Source organism: Lampetra fluviatilis, chromosome 78, assembly GCF_964198595.1.
Source record: "Lampetra fluviatilis chromosome 78, kcLamFluv1.1, whole genome shotgun sequence".
NCBI classification, from domain to species: Eukaryota; Metazoa; Chordata; class Hyperoartia; order Petromyzontiformes; family Petromyzontidae; genus Lampetra; species Lampetra fluviatilis.
Genome location: NC_136352.1, coordinates 540,143 through 554,030, shown reverse-complemented (window position 1 = coordinate 554,030; position 13,888 = coordinate 540,143). Strand labels below are relative to the sequence as shown.

At 52.8% G+C, this 13,888-nt stretch overlaps 1 protein-coding gene across 1 annotated transcript in view; it reads left to right on the top strand.

Moving 5' to 3' along the window:
• LOC144953548 (uncharacterized) overlaps positions 1-13,888 on the top strand; it is a 155,260-nt gene that overhangs the window by 84,003 nt on the left and 57,369 nt on the right. The gene's annotated exons all lie outside the window — the stretch shown is intronic.

Below are 13,888 nucleotides of genomic sequence, written 5' to 3'. Positions count from 1 at the left end.
GAGAACAGCTGTACGTATGTCTCTGTGTGTGTGTGTGTTCTGATTTATTAAGCAATCTGTTAAGTCTCACCCTGGCCTGGTTCCTGTCCCCCACCTCAAGCCATCTTTTCATCCGTGGAAAAATAGATGCCCCAAATTGCTACCTCGATTTATGATTTTGCAATAAACTCTCTGGAGGGAGGGTGTTCTCCCTGTGAGTTCCATTCCCCTGCTCCCCAGTCTTCCCTCGCAGGGGTGTTACATTTGTCTCTCTCTTTGTGATTTTATTGCTACCACATGCTGCTGGGAGACAAAGGCGGTTGGGAGGCTCTCTCTCTATGGAATACATTTTATCTTGGTCCTGTGTGGTGGGGCTATTTCGCTTCATTCCTCCTGGATGACCCTTGGTCTAATACTTCATAATTATTATTTGGTTTATGTTTATTCAAGATTTGTGATTTATCATTGTTAGTACCACGTATATTCCTAGGGTTTTATTAACCTTTGTTGTCTGTATACAGGGATTGTGCTGTTTTACTCGAGTTATATTTTAATGTCCTGAGGTTAGATGTAACTAAGTTTTCACTTATGTTTTCTTGACTGCTGGAATTCATATTCCTTGGTTTTTGGTAAGGTCACGTAGATAACAAGCTACAACAAGAGACAATATGTGAGGTGAAGGGGAGTAAAATAAGGTAATTAATAAATCAAGGCCACCAATGTGACTGCAGTCTGGTTTTTAATCTGGGTGAGTGTGTTGGCAGATTACGATATCGACTTAATCTTTGTCGCTAAGATCTGAACTTTTAACCGTTGTATTAAGGGAAACGAAAAATGAAAAAAAATATCGTGGCGCCTACTGTCTGTATTGCTTTGAGGGGGCCTTTTGAAGTTCTGTTGAGTTTTCCAGAATTTCATTAGCTAAACCCCCTCCCCCTTCTCTTTTGTTTTTGTTTTTTTAATTACCTTTCATGCCTTATCTCCGTTGCTTGTTCGGTGTGAAAGGCATCTGCTGTGAGGGAGCGGGTTGTCCCTCACCCTTTCATGTCCCATGCTCGCCCAGATCAATTATTAAAAAAATTGGAACAAATATTCTGAATATTAATTTTTGAAAAAAGGCCTATATATACAACAGAAGCCCGCACCTCGCTATGGGTCACACGACATCTCTGTGCTTACGAAGAGATGGCACACGTTGCGTGGAATCGTGGTGGCGTCGAGAGGGCTGCCACGGCCCCCAACCAGACATGCGCCGCCGGAGGAGAACGAGGGAGAGATGGTGGCGGCCCTGCGGCAGTACCCGAGGATCCCGCGGGAAGCAGAGCGCCGACCCCGGCGCTGGGCACCTCGCGAGGCAGGAGATCATCCTCGGGTAACCAACGAAGTCATCTGCCATCACTGCGGTCGGGAGGGACACATTGCCCACGGATGCCGCAGCAGGATGAGTGCACCGGGGACGACCAGCCCGGATAGTCAGCCTCAGTCCACGGTTGTTACGACTCAGGCGAATGTTGATACCTTGGACACCCGGCCGGAACCACCCAACCCAGGTTCACCCCATCACGCATCTCATTCTTCGGGGGCGGTGGCTAAGATTCTTGCTGAGGGTCCGGGCCTGTGGCCGGACACGGTTAATAAGTGGCATCGGTTGGCCAGAAGGGTGGTGGCGGCCACGGCTGGGACATCCGTGTTGGTAGGCTCGGTGGCAGGGGTTAGCGTCAGCCAGCATTATATCCCTGCGTGTCTTTGACTTGTTACTGGAGGGACAGTGTTGTCTCGCACCGTGCAGGCCAGGTACATAGCCGCAAATGGGGGAAGTATGGGGATAATGGGCCAAGTGGTAGTGCCGGTCCACATTGGGGAGCTGGAGGTACGTGCTCCGGTACTGGTCTCCAGTGTGCTCACGGTTCCCTGCTTGCTGGGCACGGACCTGTTGAGTCACATCACCCTTCGCATTCTGACGGACGAAGGCTGCGTCGAAACCCTGTCGGGGGGTCGCTTGTATTTCTTGCGTCCAGGCGGGGAACCAAAGCAGCGTCCACGAGTTCAGGCGCTGGTCAGGACTATGGTTTCAATCCCGCCTGGTGCGCAGGCCTTGGTGCCGCTCCGATATTGCACCCCGCTCGTCACCTCCCAGTTGGATGCACCGCTCATTGTCTCTGCAGTACCGTCGGTGGTGGGTCGCCATTGCCTAGCAGCAGCTGACACACTCGTGCGCAGGAATCAGCCACTGTTCATGCAGGTCCTCAACACGGCTGATACATCCATTACAATTCAGGAAGGGACCTTGTTTGCAAATGTCAGTCCCATGCATTCGAACTCTCAGGCGAACAATATGCAATTGGACAGCCCATCGGTCGGCGCAGATGACATGTCATGGATAGACGCGCTCCTGGCACAGAACAGCGATCTGTCAGCAAGGAAATTGGAAGAGCTCTGGACTTTGTTGAGAGACTTTGCAGACGTGTTCAGTCAGGGTCCCTATGATGTTGGTCACACGACGCTGATAGAGCACCACATTGATACGGGCGATGTGCCACCCATTCAGCAAAATGCCTGCAGGATGGGTTCTAGCGAGAAGGAACATGTGCGGCGGCCAGTGCAGGAGATGATGGAGTCAGACATCATATCGCCATCTACGAGTCCGTGGGGGGCGTCGGTTGTATTGGTTAAGATATCGGATGGGTCTTTGAGTTTTTGCGTAGACTTCAAAGTTACCTTGGTGGACGCCTACTCGCTTCCGCGCATAGACGACTCATTGGATGCACTCGCAGGAGCAAAACATTTCTCCACACTGGACCTTTTGGCGGGATTCTGGCAGCTACCACTAGATGCCGAATCCAGACTGAAAACAGCTTTCAGAACAGCTCAAGGTCTCTTTCATTTCAACTGTTTGCCGATGGGTTTACAGACGGCTCCCACCACTTTCCAGCGATTGATGGAGCAGGTACTTGCGGGATTGCAGTGGGAGTCGTACCTCATCTATCTCGATGATGTGATCATGTTCACTCGCACATTCCAGGAGCACTTAACCCGGTTGCGACAGGTGTTTTGGAAAATTTGCGATGCCAAGCTCAAGTTAAAACACTCCAAGTGCCATCTGGTTCGCTCCTCCGTTAAATACTTGGGTCATGTCGTTAATGCGTCGGGGGTCGCGACAGATCCCGACAAAACGGCGTGCGTCCGTCATTGCCCAACACCCACATCCGTGCCTGAAGTCCGTAGATTTGTGGGGTTTGTATTCTATTACCGCCGATTCATCGAAAACTTTACTACCATCGCTAAGCCCTTGCATGCGCTCACGGCGAAGGAACAGTCATTTCGTTGCAGCCAGGCAGAGACCGACGCGTTCTTGACACTGTGCCAGCGGTTGACAGAAGCGCCGCCCCGAACACACCCCGATTTTTTGATTCCTGCTGGACATGGATGCGAGTGACGTGGGCATCGGGGCCGTTCTCTCCCAGATTCAGGAGGGGAGAGAGGTTGTCATTGTCTATGGAAGTCGCGTCTTGCCACAGGCCAAACAGCGGTATTGCGTTACGCGCCACGAGCTGCTTGCCGTCGTCCACTTTGTTCAGCAGTTTCAGCCCTACCTGTACGGCCACGACTTCACTGTTCGGACGGATCATGTGGCATTGCAGTACTCACTCCGCATTGACCAAGCGACCAGTCAGATGGCCCAATGGTTGGAGCAGCTGCATGAGTACACATATCGAGTGGTGCATCGGAAAGGAATCAGGCATACGAACGCTGATGCTTTGTCCAGACTGGCAGCCCCCGTTAAGTGCGCCTGCGGCGACGGATCCGCACGCTGTAGACCGCCGGCCGCAGCGCAACCCGAGATCGTGGCGCCGGTTTCCGCCGGGGACACGGACCGGGCGAGGCCGCCGGTATCGCTTGATAGCAACTTGGGGCTCATCCTGCGGGAATGGAGGGACCAGCAGCAGGCAGACGCGGCTTTGGCACCGCTTTGCTAGCTGGCGGAGACGGCACGCGCTGACGATCTCCTCACGTCAGTAAAGTTTTTCCTCATGAGGGAAGGCTTGTTGATGCGTTGGGATGCGACTGTGAACCGTAAAGTTCTGGTGGTGCCCTCATCCCTGCGGAGTCAGCCATGCTTCGATGTTCACGTCCGACAGTTGCTCCATCTAGGTAGCTGTAAGACCGAGGCTGCACTACGCCTTCGCTATTTTTGGCCAGGCATGTCCGCCAATATCTGCCGTCGGGTATCGGAGTGCGCGGACTGTGCGCGCTGGAAGCCCCCGCCGGTCGTGCGAACCACTCCCCTGCAGTCCATTAAAGTTTCCCGGGTAAACGAGCTCATGAACCTCGATATCTTGGGCCCCTTCTCCGCCACTCCTCGAGGAAGTAGATACCTACTGGTGGGGATGGAGTACTTTTCACGATGGCCCTTTCCCTGCCCTTTGGCCGACCAGATGGCGGCGTCCATAGCGGATGCCTTTGTAAATGGGTATGTCGCTGACAAGGGGGCTCCGGAGTGGCTGCTGACGGACCAGGGCAGAAATTTTTCCTCCAAGCTCTTGGAGGAGGTGTGACATGTTGGGTGTCAAGAAGGTGCGGATGTCCCCTTACCACCCGCAAACCGGCGGGATGGTCAAGCACCTGCATAGGATGCTGACGTTTATGTTGTGCCAGCAGGTTAATTCGGCACAAACTGATTGGGATCTGTACATTGTGGCGACCCTGGCTGCTTACAGGTTGGCCCCACATGCCTTGGTGGGGTATTCGCCATTCTACTTAATGTACGGTTGGGAACTGGAAGCCCCAGCCCTGGTCAGGTTGGGCGTCCAAGCGAAGGGGAGGTCATTGGCGGTGCCTGCCCCCATGCAGGTGGCATTGGACCGTCTGAAGGAAGCTAGAGCGGCCTCGTTGAGTAACACAAAGCAGAGGCAGGCTGCTAACGAATGCCTGCACGGTACACAGCCTCCGCGGGAGCCATGGCGAGTGGGGGATAGGGCTTGGTTGCACTGCCCTATGGTGCCGGTGGGCACGTCGCCAAAATTCCATCGACCCTGGCAGGGTCCCGTTGAAATCGTGGAGACTCGTCGGGACCAGAGTGTACAAATTCGATGTGGCCGGCGGTTATGGCATGTTCACCCGTCGTGGTTGAAGAAATTTGTATCTCCGTATGATGCGTCATCTCCCATCCCGGAACGGCCTGTATTGGATGTGTCCAACGAACCAGTTGTGTGGCGGCAGGAGAATGCACCTCAGCAGTTTACCCCCGTGTGTCTGCAGGACCGTCGCTTTTGACTCAGGAGAGACTTTCTGGCAGGCTCTCTGGCCGGCCGCAACCTCGTGTGCCGCCCCAAGACACATGGGAGCGGGATGCAGTCGCGCCAGGGGATGACCGCTGTTACGAGGGCGGGCACGCATCGGGGGCAGAACGCTGCCCCGTGCCAACGAGAGGGTGCTCCCAACCCTTGTCCCCTGTTCACCCAGGCCGGGGTGATGGACCGGCGGTGGGAACCCGCTCTCGAGGAAGGACTTTTCATTAAAATTTGTGCGCCGTAGTTGGACTGGATACGTTGTTAAGGGGGGAATCTTGTAATTGTATGTGGGGTATTGTCATGTGCTTGCCGCGTGTTATGTTGGTCATGCTTAGCCGGGACGGCTAATTCTTTATCACGGGGGGGGGGGCGGGGGGGTGTGATCTAGTGGTTTAACACGCGCCAAGGGGGAAAATTGCACACACGTGCGTGTGAGGTACAGTGGGAGCATATCGGGACACGCGGCTGTTACCAGGGGCCGAAGGGTGAGTCGGAGACGGGCCGCTGGGCAATTAAGGATGTGGGGCTGTGATTGGCTGGTTGTTGTTGTGTGTGGGATGGTGCCTCCAAGTCTGGGAAAGGAGACAGGTGGCAGCGAGGGCTGGGGGCGAGGGGCATGGGGGGGGAGCCAACTAATTAATTGGGAATTAATAAGGACGGGGATAAATAGAAGGGAGTTTTGGAGTTGCGGGGAGTTGGAGGGAAATACCTCAGCCTAGAAAACGTTATGGGACAAAGTGGGGATGACACTGTTGAGGCTGCCCGGCCTCAAATACTGGAATAAATAGTCAACCCCGTGAGTGGATTGCTAAAGTGCTATCTGTTGAGAAAGTACGAAAGACAATCCAGAGTCTGAGACCAGGAAACGCGCCAGTCAGAGATGATCTCCCAAATGATCTGCTGAGGGAGGGTGGTGTTTGTGTGTAGACTGTCCTATACGACATCATAATGACAGTCTGGCCCACTGGATGTCTTCCGCAGGATTGAAAGGATGCCTTGGTGGTCCCTCTCTTTAAGAAGGGGGACCGCACATACTGTAACAACTACAGGACATCTCCCTCCTCAGTGTTCCGGGAAAGGTCCTGCAAGGATCATTCAATATCTCTTTTCCAGACACACTGAGGAGAGGAGTGTGGAGCCCCAATGTGGTTTCTGGCCAGAGCGGTCCTATATAGATGGCTTATTTTCTGTATGTCTGCAACAGCAGAGGTGTAGATAATTCCAACAGGACCGACATCACTGTTTCATTGTCCTAGGCAAGGCCTATCATACCATGGATATTCCTCGGTTCTGTGTTGTTCTTTGTGCTTTCAGAGTCCCTGACTCTCTGCTAATGATCATTAAAGACCTTCATAATGGTGGGCAGGCACGGGTAAAACTATGTGGCCAGGAGTCAGAGCCATTCCCTGTTCACCTTGGGGTGAATCAGGGGTGTCCTCATGTGACTATATTATTCAACATATTTTTCGACCACATAGTTCGAGAACTATTCCATGGCTGTACTGGAGGAAATTCCATCTAGTACAGCTACAATCGGTGGCTCATCAATGCCCAGGTGCATTCGAGGTATGGCTCCCTATTCGTCAACTATATTACGTATTCGTATTATCTGGTTATTGCTGCTCACTCAGAGAAGGAGTTGTAGGGGCTGCTGTTTGACCTGGAGCATGCTACTAAGATGTGGGGCCTTACCATCAGCCCCCCCTCAAATTAAACAACTGCCTGGGTATTTTGTATCAAACACTCCACACCCACAACTCCCCAATGGCGGGGCAGTTGTGGAGAGTGGAGCGGTTTCCATACCTGGACAGTGTGCTTATCACCAGCTCCGAGTTGACAGCAGAGGTCAAACTCTGAATCAGTCGACCGGCATGTTTTTTAAATAAACCACTGTGACGACGATCTGGACTTGTGTCTTGTCTTTATTTATTTCTTCTCCACAGCTGGACAGCTCCGCTCTCTCTCTGACACGGCTGCACTCCGTTCCGCACGGTTGGGTGGTTGCTCGCGCCTGCTCTCTCTCAACCTCTCCCGCTCGCCGCTGACAGGCGGTTCGCTGGGAGGAAGCCTCCGTGACTTTACCGAAAAAACCTAAGAGTAGGAAGCCTCCGGCCCGCCACGTGGCCGCTAGCGTTCCGGAGGTGCGCGACGTGGTCCCGCTCTCTGACTCCACACACTGACCCCGAGCTATCTTCCCCTTCCCCTTATATCCCCTGGCCTACGTCACCAATCCCCGCCTACAGCCACGCCCCCTCATGAACCTTCTAGATGGTTACGTCCGCAGAGCCTTTTGAGCTCCGCCCCTAACTTCGGCTCATCCCTCTGATTGGGTGATGGCCCAAGCGGCGGAGCCTATCCACTGATCGGCGATCGTCAGTGAACTCTCGTATTACATTTTCATAAGCTGCATAACGCTGTGTGGAATCTACCTGGTCTATCACTCCACACAAAGTTGCGGATCGTTTCGTCCACGGTCATGCCCTCCCTTTTCTATGCATGTGAAATGTGGACCCCCTAATGGAACATCTTCGACAGTTATAAACATTTAGACTGGCCTGGGTTGAACCAGGCTGGATTGTGTGAGAAACTCACAAATCCTTAAAAGATCTGGACAGTCGCATCAGTGAGCTCCTTCAGCAGGCAAGGCTGCATTGGTTGGGTCATAGAGCCCGCATGCCCAGTCACCACATGCGGACACAGCTTTTGCTCAGCCGAATGGAGGTGGCTAAATGGGCGCGGCATGGGCTGAAGAGATGGAATGATGTTGTACAAGAGGATGTGGAGCTCAATGGACTTACCAATGACTGTTACCAGCGGTGTCAAGATCGTCCTCTGTGGAGGAGGCTTGTGAAGGACGCTACTGGGCAGTTAGAGGCAGATGCCCTCCAGCAACAATGGAGGGCTGATGAGCGACGCTCACAACAACGAGCGGAGCAGTGGGTGGCAAATTACAGAAAGTTGGCACAGTAGGCATATGTCTGCCATCTCAGTCAGTCAACCCATGCAAAAGGTTCCCTTCTACCCTCACCCGGATGTACAGTGCGCTATACATGTGTAGTGACACAGCACAAACTACTGTCCAGCAGCGGCAACTGTGGTGGACAGTTAGCGCACACGCCATTGAGCATATACATGGGTGGAGGAACTGGGGCAAGGCTCACAGAAGACCTCATCGAGAAGCCCCTGGAACCTGCTGTGGGTTCGAGAAAAAAGGATATAGGCAGCGGAGAGCGAGAACTGTGGGCTACCGGCTCTGGGAGTGGACTCGTCTCGTCGTCGCTGTCATCTTCGCTGCCTTCGTCGCTGCCGCCTTCACTCGATAATTGCGTGACCAGATAGTTATTGGCTGTCTCGGTCGACTCCGTCAGTGTAACGCGGTTAGGGTTGTGTCGAGCCATGCTGGTCACTCAGGCCCATCATCCGACAAGTAACCTTCGTTGCAGAGTGATGTGCAAGCGGCTTCCACCCCCTGTCACCGTGTACGTGGCCACGACAGGGAAAACGATTGGTGGGTAACATTTATCGCATGCGTGACAGCGCCGTTTCCAGGCCCGGGCCTGTCTCAGCTCGACTCGTTGACAACCCTTCGGCAACCGACCCCGAAAATCAAATTTCATGCCAGTGGGCTCTCTGCTTCGTAACGTGCAGAGGGACTTTGGCCCTCTTCCAGTGCGATAATCTGGCCTTGTGAGAGTAGACGGAAGTCCTGGGGAGCAGAAAGATGGGTATCGGGATACCTGAAGTTGAGCTGATGGAGGCTCAGAATGATAAAGGTGCTCTAATGTCTTCTGGGTCCCAGCGCAAGGAGCCATATAGTAGAGACTGGGTATCTCCATATATGTAAAAGGCAAAGTTGTGAATATGTGTCTGTTCAAAATGTTTAGCGTACTTCCCGACATGCAACAAATTGGAAATTTGCCATGTGGGTACTTTCCAGACTATACATCATGCAAAAATTCTAAAAATATACTTTTGGGGGGGGGGGGGAGCTCAGTAATGCATATATTTTTTGCACAGCAAGTGAGCTGTGACGTCAAATCTGTCACGTGACCCACGCATGTGGAAGCGTAACGCATTGTAGTGTAGTGGTTAGGCGCTGCACTATAAATTCGGCGACCCGAGTTCGATTCCCTCTCACGGCCACCACCGGTGACGATTATTTGAACCGGTCCTGGGCCTCCCCTAGGTCGACTCTGCCTCAAACGAGTAACTGCTGTGGTGTGAACATCGCCACTGGGGGGACAAAGGCGGCCGGGCGTGGTGCTGTCACCCACCCCCTCGTGTACCGTTCCGGCCTTCATAGGTACTTGCTAACAGCACTTGCCCCTACAGTCTGTTAAAGCTATATGGGGGATCTTTGTCTTTGGAGCGGTAGTGTAGTGGTTAGCGCGCCACGCTATGAACCCGGCGACCCGAGTTCGATTCCCGCTTATTTGAACCGGTCCTGGGCCTCCCCTAGGTCAACTCAGCCTCAAACGAGTAACTGCTGTGTTGTGTGAGCCGTGCTGGCCTTCATAGGTGCTTGCTAACAGCACTTGCCCCCTACAGTCTCACATGCTACATCGAGCTGCGAACCAAAATGCCTAGATGGGTGAGGTGAGGCCAGGGGTCAAGTGTGGAGTGTGTCGCGACTCACCTCAGGGTATAGGGAAGCGTAGGATGGCGGTGACGCTGGAAGGCGAAACTCCGCCGTTGCTGGTGCATAGAATGCTAGCTCCTAGCGGCGGTCGCACCGCTGCTGATGCGGCGACCGCTGATTGGAGCGGCCCGAAGTCGAAAGTGACGTCAGTCCCATGATGCATCTGTCTTCCAGCGGAAGCTACCCCACTTTCGGAGGGAGTTTCGAAAATTTGTGCGGGAACCCTGAAAATCGGCGGCGGCCATGGCCGCCACCTGCCACCCCAGTCCCCACGATGGATTTCATCCAAGATGGAAGCCGCGACGTGCAGGAGTTCGGCGAGACAGGAGTGCGCCGCGCACAGCGCTCTCCCCGGTGGTGAAGTCCCGCCGGGTGGCCGGACAGGCAACGTATCGTCCAGCGAGGCTTCCTCGTCTGCAACCGGGGCTGGTATGTCGGCAGCTGTGTCGTTTTCTCCTTCGCCCGGAGCCCTGGTACGTATCTTCCTCTGCGTTTATTACATTAATAACTCACGAACTACAATACAAAAGTGTAACGGCCCCTTTGACCCGATACTCTACGTAGCCGGCTAGCTTGCCTCTTCGGCTATCTCTACGGCTACCCTGCCGGGCCTTGAGTCTTCTCTGAGGTCTTCACTGGTTATAAGCTCAGAGCCTCACTGGTACAGCTCCAGCCTCACCCGAGCCAGGGGTTCGGCTTTGCCCACAGGGCTCTTCTCTTCAGGGCCCCAGGTCGTTCTTTGGTCTTCAGCCGGACGATACTGATTCGAGCCGTTCAGAGCCCTGACTTATATACAGGGTCCCGGCTCACTCCACCCCTGACTACGCCTCCCTTCCAGAACCTCATACCCCAGCCCCCTTCCGGGGGCCTGGGGTCCCAACCGTTGGTCCCAATGCTTCCCCCCCAGGGATTGTCATTGGCCAACTGCCCATCATTATTGTTGAGCCGATCCAGCCTCCCTTCTGCTCTCTACTGGACTGAGTTAGTACTGCCGGCTACAAGTAGTGGCGATCGTGACCAACCCTGCCACTAAAGATGCGTCGTGCCACAAACTGTGTTGTCCGCCGGACGACGCGCATGCATTCATCTCAATCCCTGGAGGCTATATCCGGGGCACACGTCCATGGGAACAATTCCTCAGAGATGCTCCGCCTTTTCTCCCTCAGGGTTCCAGCTACTGAGGTCTGGGGAGCCACCGACCTCGTTGCTGGGTTCGGCGGCGGACAAAATTCGTTGGGTCCTTCCTCTCCGGTTGGGCGGCCTCCTCCTTCGTCACCTGGAAACACCCACGGAGGCCTCCCCAAACCTGGCGGGGGGCCTGGCGATGAGGACGCGCTCGAAAACTGCCCATTTCCATTAACTCTTGCCAGCACGCCGCTATTCACGCACACCATCAATTGGCGGTCTCGCTCGCCGGGCGGACTGGGGGCAGACCAGGCTCTTGTGTTGTGTTGTTGGGGCGCGTCGTTCGAGGTTATTGTCACCCTTACCTTTCACGTTACATTGGGGGCCACGCCTTGCTGTGAAAATAGCTGAGACGAGGAGTTTTTTTTGGGGGGGGGGTTTAACAGCCGGATCGGTTGAAATTTATAAAGGGGGGGGGGGTGGGTAGTGTAGAGACACAGATGCCTCTGCGGGTCGCACGACTCAAGGGCACGTGACCTTAAGCGGGGTCTCGATTGGACGAGTAAGGACGTGTGGCCTTGAAACAGTAAGGGGCAGGGCCAGGGCCAAGGGATAAGGGGGGAATGTAAGGGCGATTCGGGGTTCGTTAGCTAATACACACGCACATAGTGAGCAGTCTAAACAAAGTTAGCCACACTTAGTAACAGAACCCAGCGTACAGTAAAGTTATTAATAATAGTGTAATAAAGGACTCTTGCACTGGGTCTGTCTCCGTTGTCCTTTATTGTGGTTCGTACAACTTTGCCCGCACGGCGTCTCGCTCAGAGTCTCCTCCGTCTCCCGCTCGGCAGCCCCACTGCTGCCGTCGCTCCCGCAGACTTGCTGCTGGCTCACAATGCAGCCCCGCTGCTGGCTTTTCACTCGGCCTCTCTGCCTCCAACCTGCAGCCCCACGGCTGCTCTCTATGCAGCCCCGCTGCTGCTCTCCGCTCTCCTCCGTGCCCGGACACCGCTGGCCAACGGTGCCGAGTCCCGACCTGTGGCGATCATGCCACTTTCCACCTCCTGCCCTGCGTGGCCTCCTCCTGTCTTTATTCCCACACTCTCCTCCAGCTCTTCCGGTTCCTGCCCTTAAAAGCACTCCCTCTCCCCCACGTGACCCAACTCCTCCCACCTGTTACGTCATATCCGCGAGGCCGTTTACGCTTGTATTACAATAGCGTTGACTCCAAGAAAGGCGTGTGTGCGCCTCAGTGACATACACTACACTTGTATATATTGTCTTGAAAAAGAATGAAAAAGACAAAACTGTAATTGTATGAAATTATGCTAATTATTGGATATATCCAATTACATGGAATTATTCAAATTAGGCACCGCTTCGTTGTCTAGGGTGTATTACCAATCGTGATAATACAATGATTCTCGCTTTCACGTTCACTGACTATGTTTTAGTGTAATTTTGTCAGGTCTCAGAATTAAGATCTCACTGCAGGATACAGTTCTATAAATTAAGATTATGCATGAACTTAAGGAACCACTCAGACTCTTCTGTGTTAAGCAACTTTAATGTCTAAAAACACTCTAGGATGCGAACACACTTACGATCGAAATTGTCAATACCATACTCCTGAAGATGTCCTACTAATTGATTTGTACAATTAACCCTCAATAGTTAGGTTTGTTAAAACTGAGTAACAGAACAATCAGCTAAGTCCTCAAAGTAGCGCAACCATACACTGTTAGAAAAAGTCCTTAACGTGCAAAAGAAACATGTGCCCAATGGCAAAAGTCTACATCAATGAATTCATTGGTAAGATTATGCAATTAACGAAATGTCCTGAAACAACAGTGTGCGTGCTAGTTGTGTCTATTTGATTCTAAATTGGCTAATGGGGCATCAATTAATTCGTGGGCAAGATTCTATGATCAAAATAAAAAATCTCAACAATAGTATTCCTGTGTGTAGATTCATAACATAGAAGCGTCTAAATGTTCAGTGTGTTATCAATGAATTCATTGGTAAGGTCATGTAGGTATAAACTAAAATAAACACGTTTCGGGCGCAACAAGCGTCCGTCATTAGGTGGGAAAGCCCAATGGCGAAAGTGTACATCAATTCATTCATTGGTAAGATTATGCAATTAACGAAATGTCCTGAAACAATACCTGATGACGGACGCTTGTGTTGCGGCCGAAACGTCGTGCTTTATTTTATTTTACACCTAAATGACTTTACCGAAAGAACCAAGAAGAGTATAGATTCCTGAAGTCACAAAAGCTTAAAATCAAAATTCATTGGTAAGGTTTTGCAATTAAGGAAAACGAATGACTAAAATACTTTTAAACGACCGTATTCATGTAACCCAAGAAACAATGCTTTTCACGATCAGCTAATAGTTAACGCACCACCTTGGGAAGGCAACCCTTTTAGAAACACAAAGATAACTTTTTCGAACAATATTATTAGTACCAATATGCGCGTTGTGTGTGTGGGTGTGTTGTCTTCTTGCTGACTGTTGAGTTAGCGGCTTGTGAGGTGCAGCGTTCCTTGTACCAAAAACACCTCAGGTCCCCAGCAAGGGCGCTGGGTTGGCGTGTGTCGAACACACGGCGCTCTCGGCTGCTTCGTCAGTCTCTCTCCACTGCTGGGGTGGTTGCCGAGTCAGCACGCTGGTCACTCTGTCGGCAGTGCCCGTGCTGGCAGGGATGTTGGGCCCGGCTCCGTCTGCGTCGATGTGCATGATGTTCCCATTGCTAGACACCGCTCGCAGTTCGTCCGCTGGTTGCCGCGCGTCACCCCTCTTGGCACCAGACAATGTTGATCCTTGTAGACTGTGGAGAGACAGCGCCTG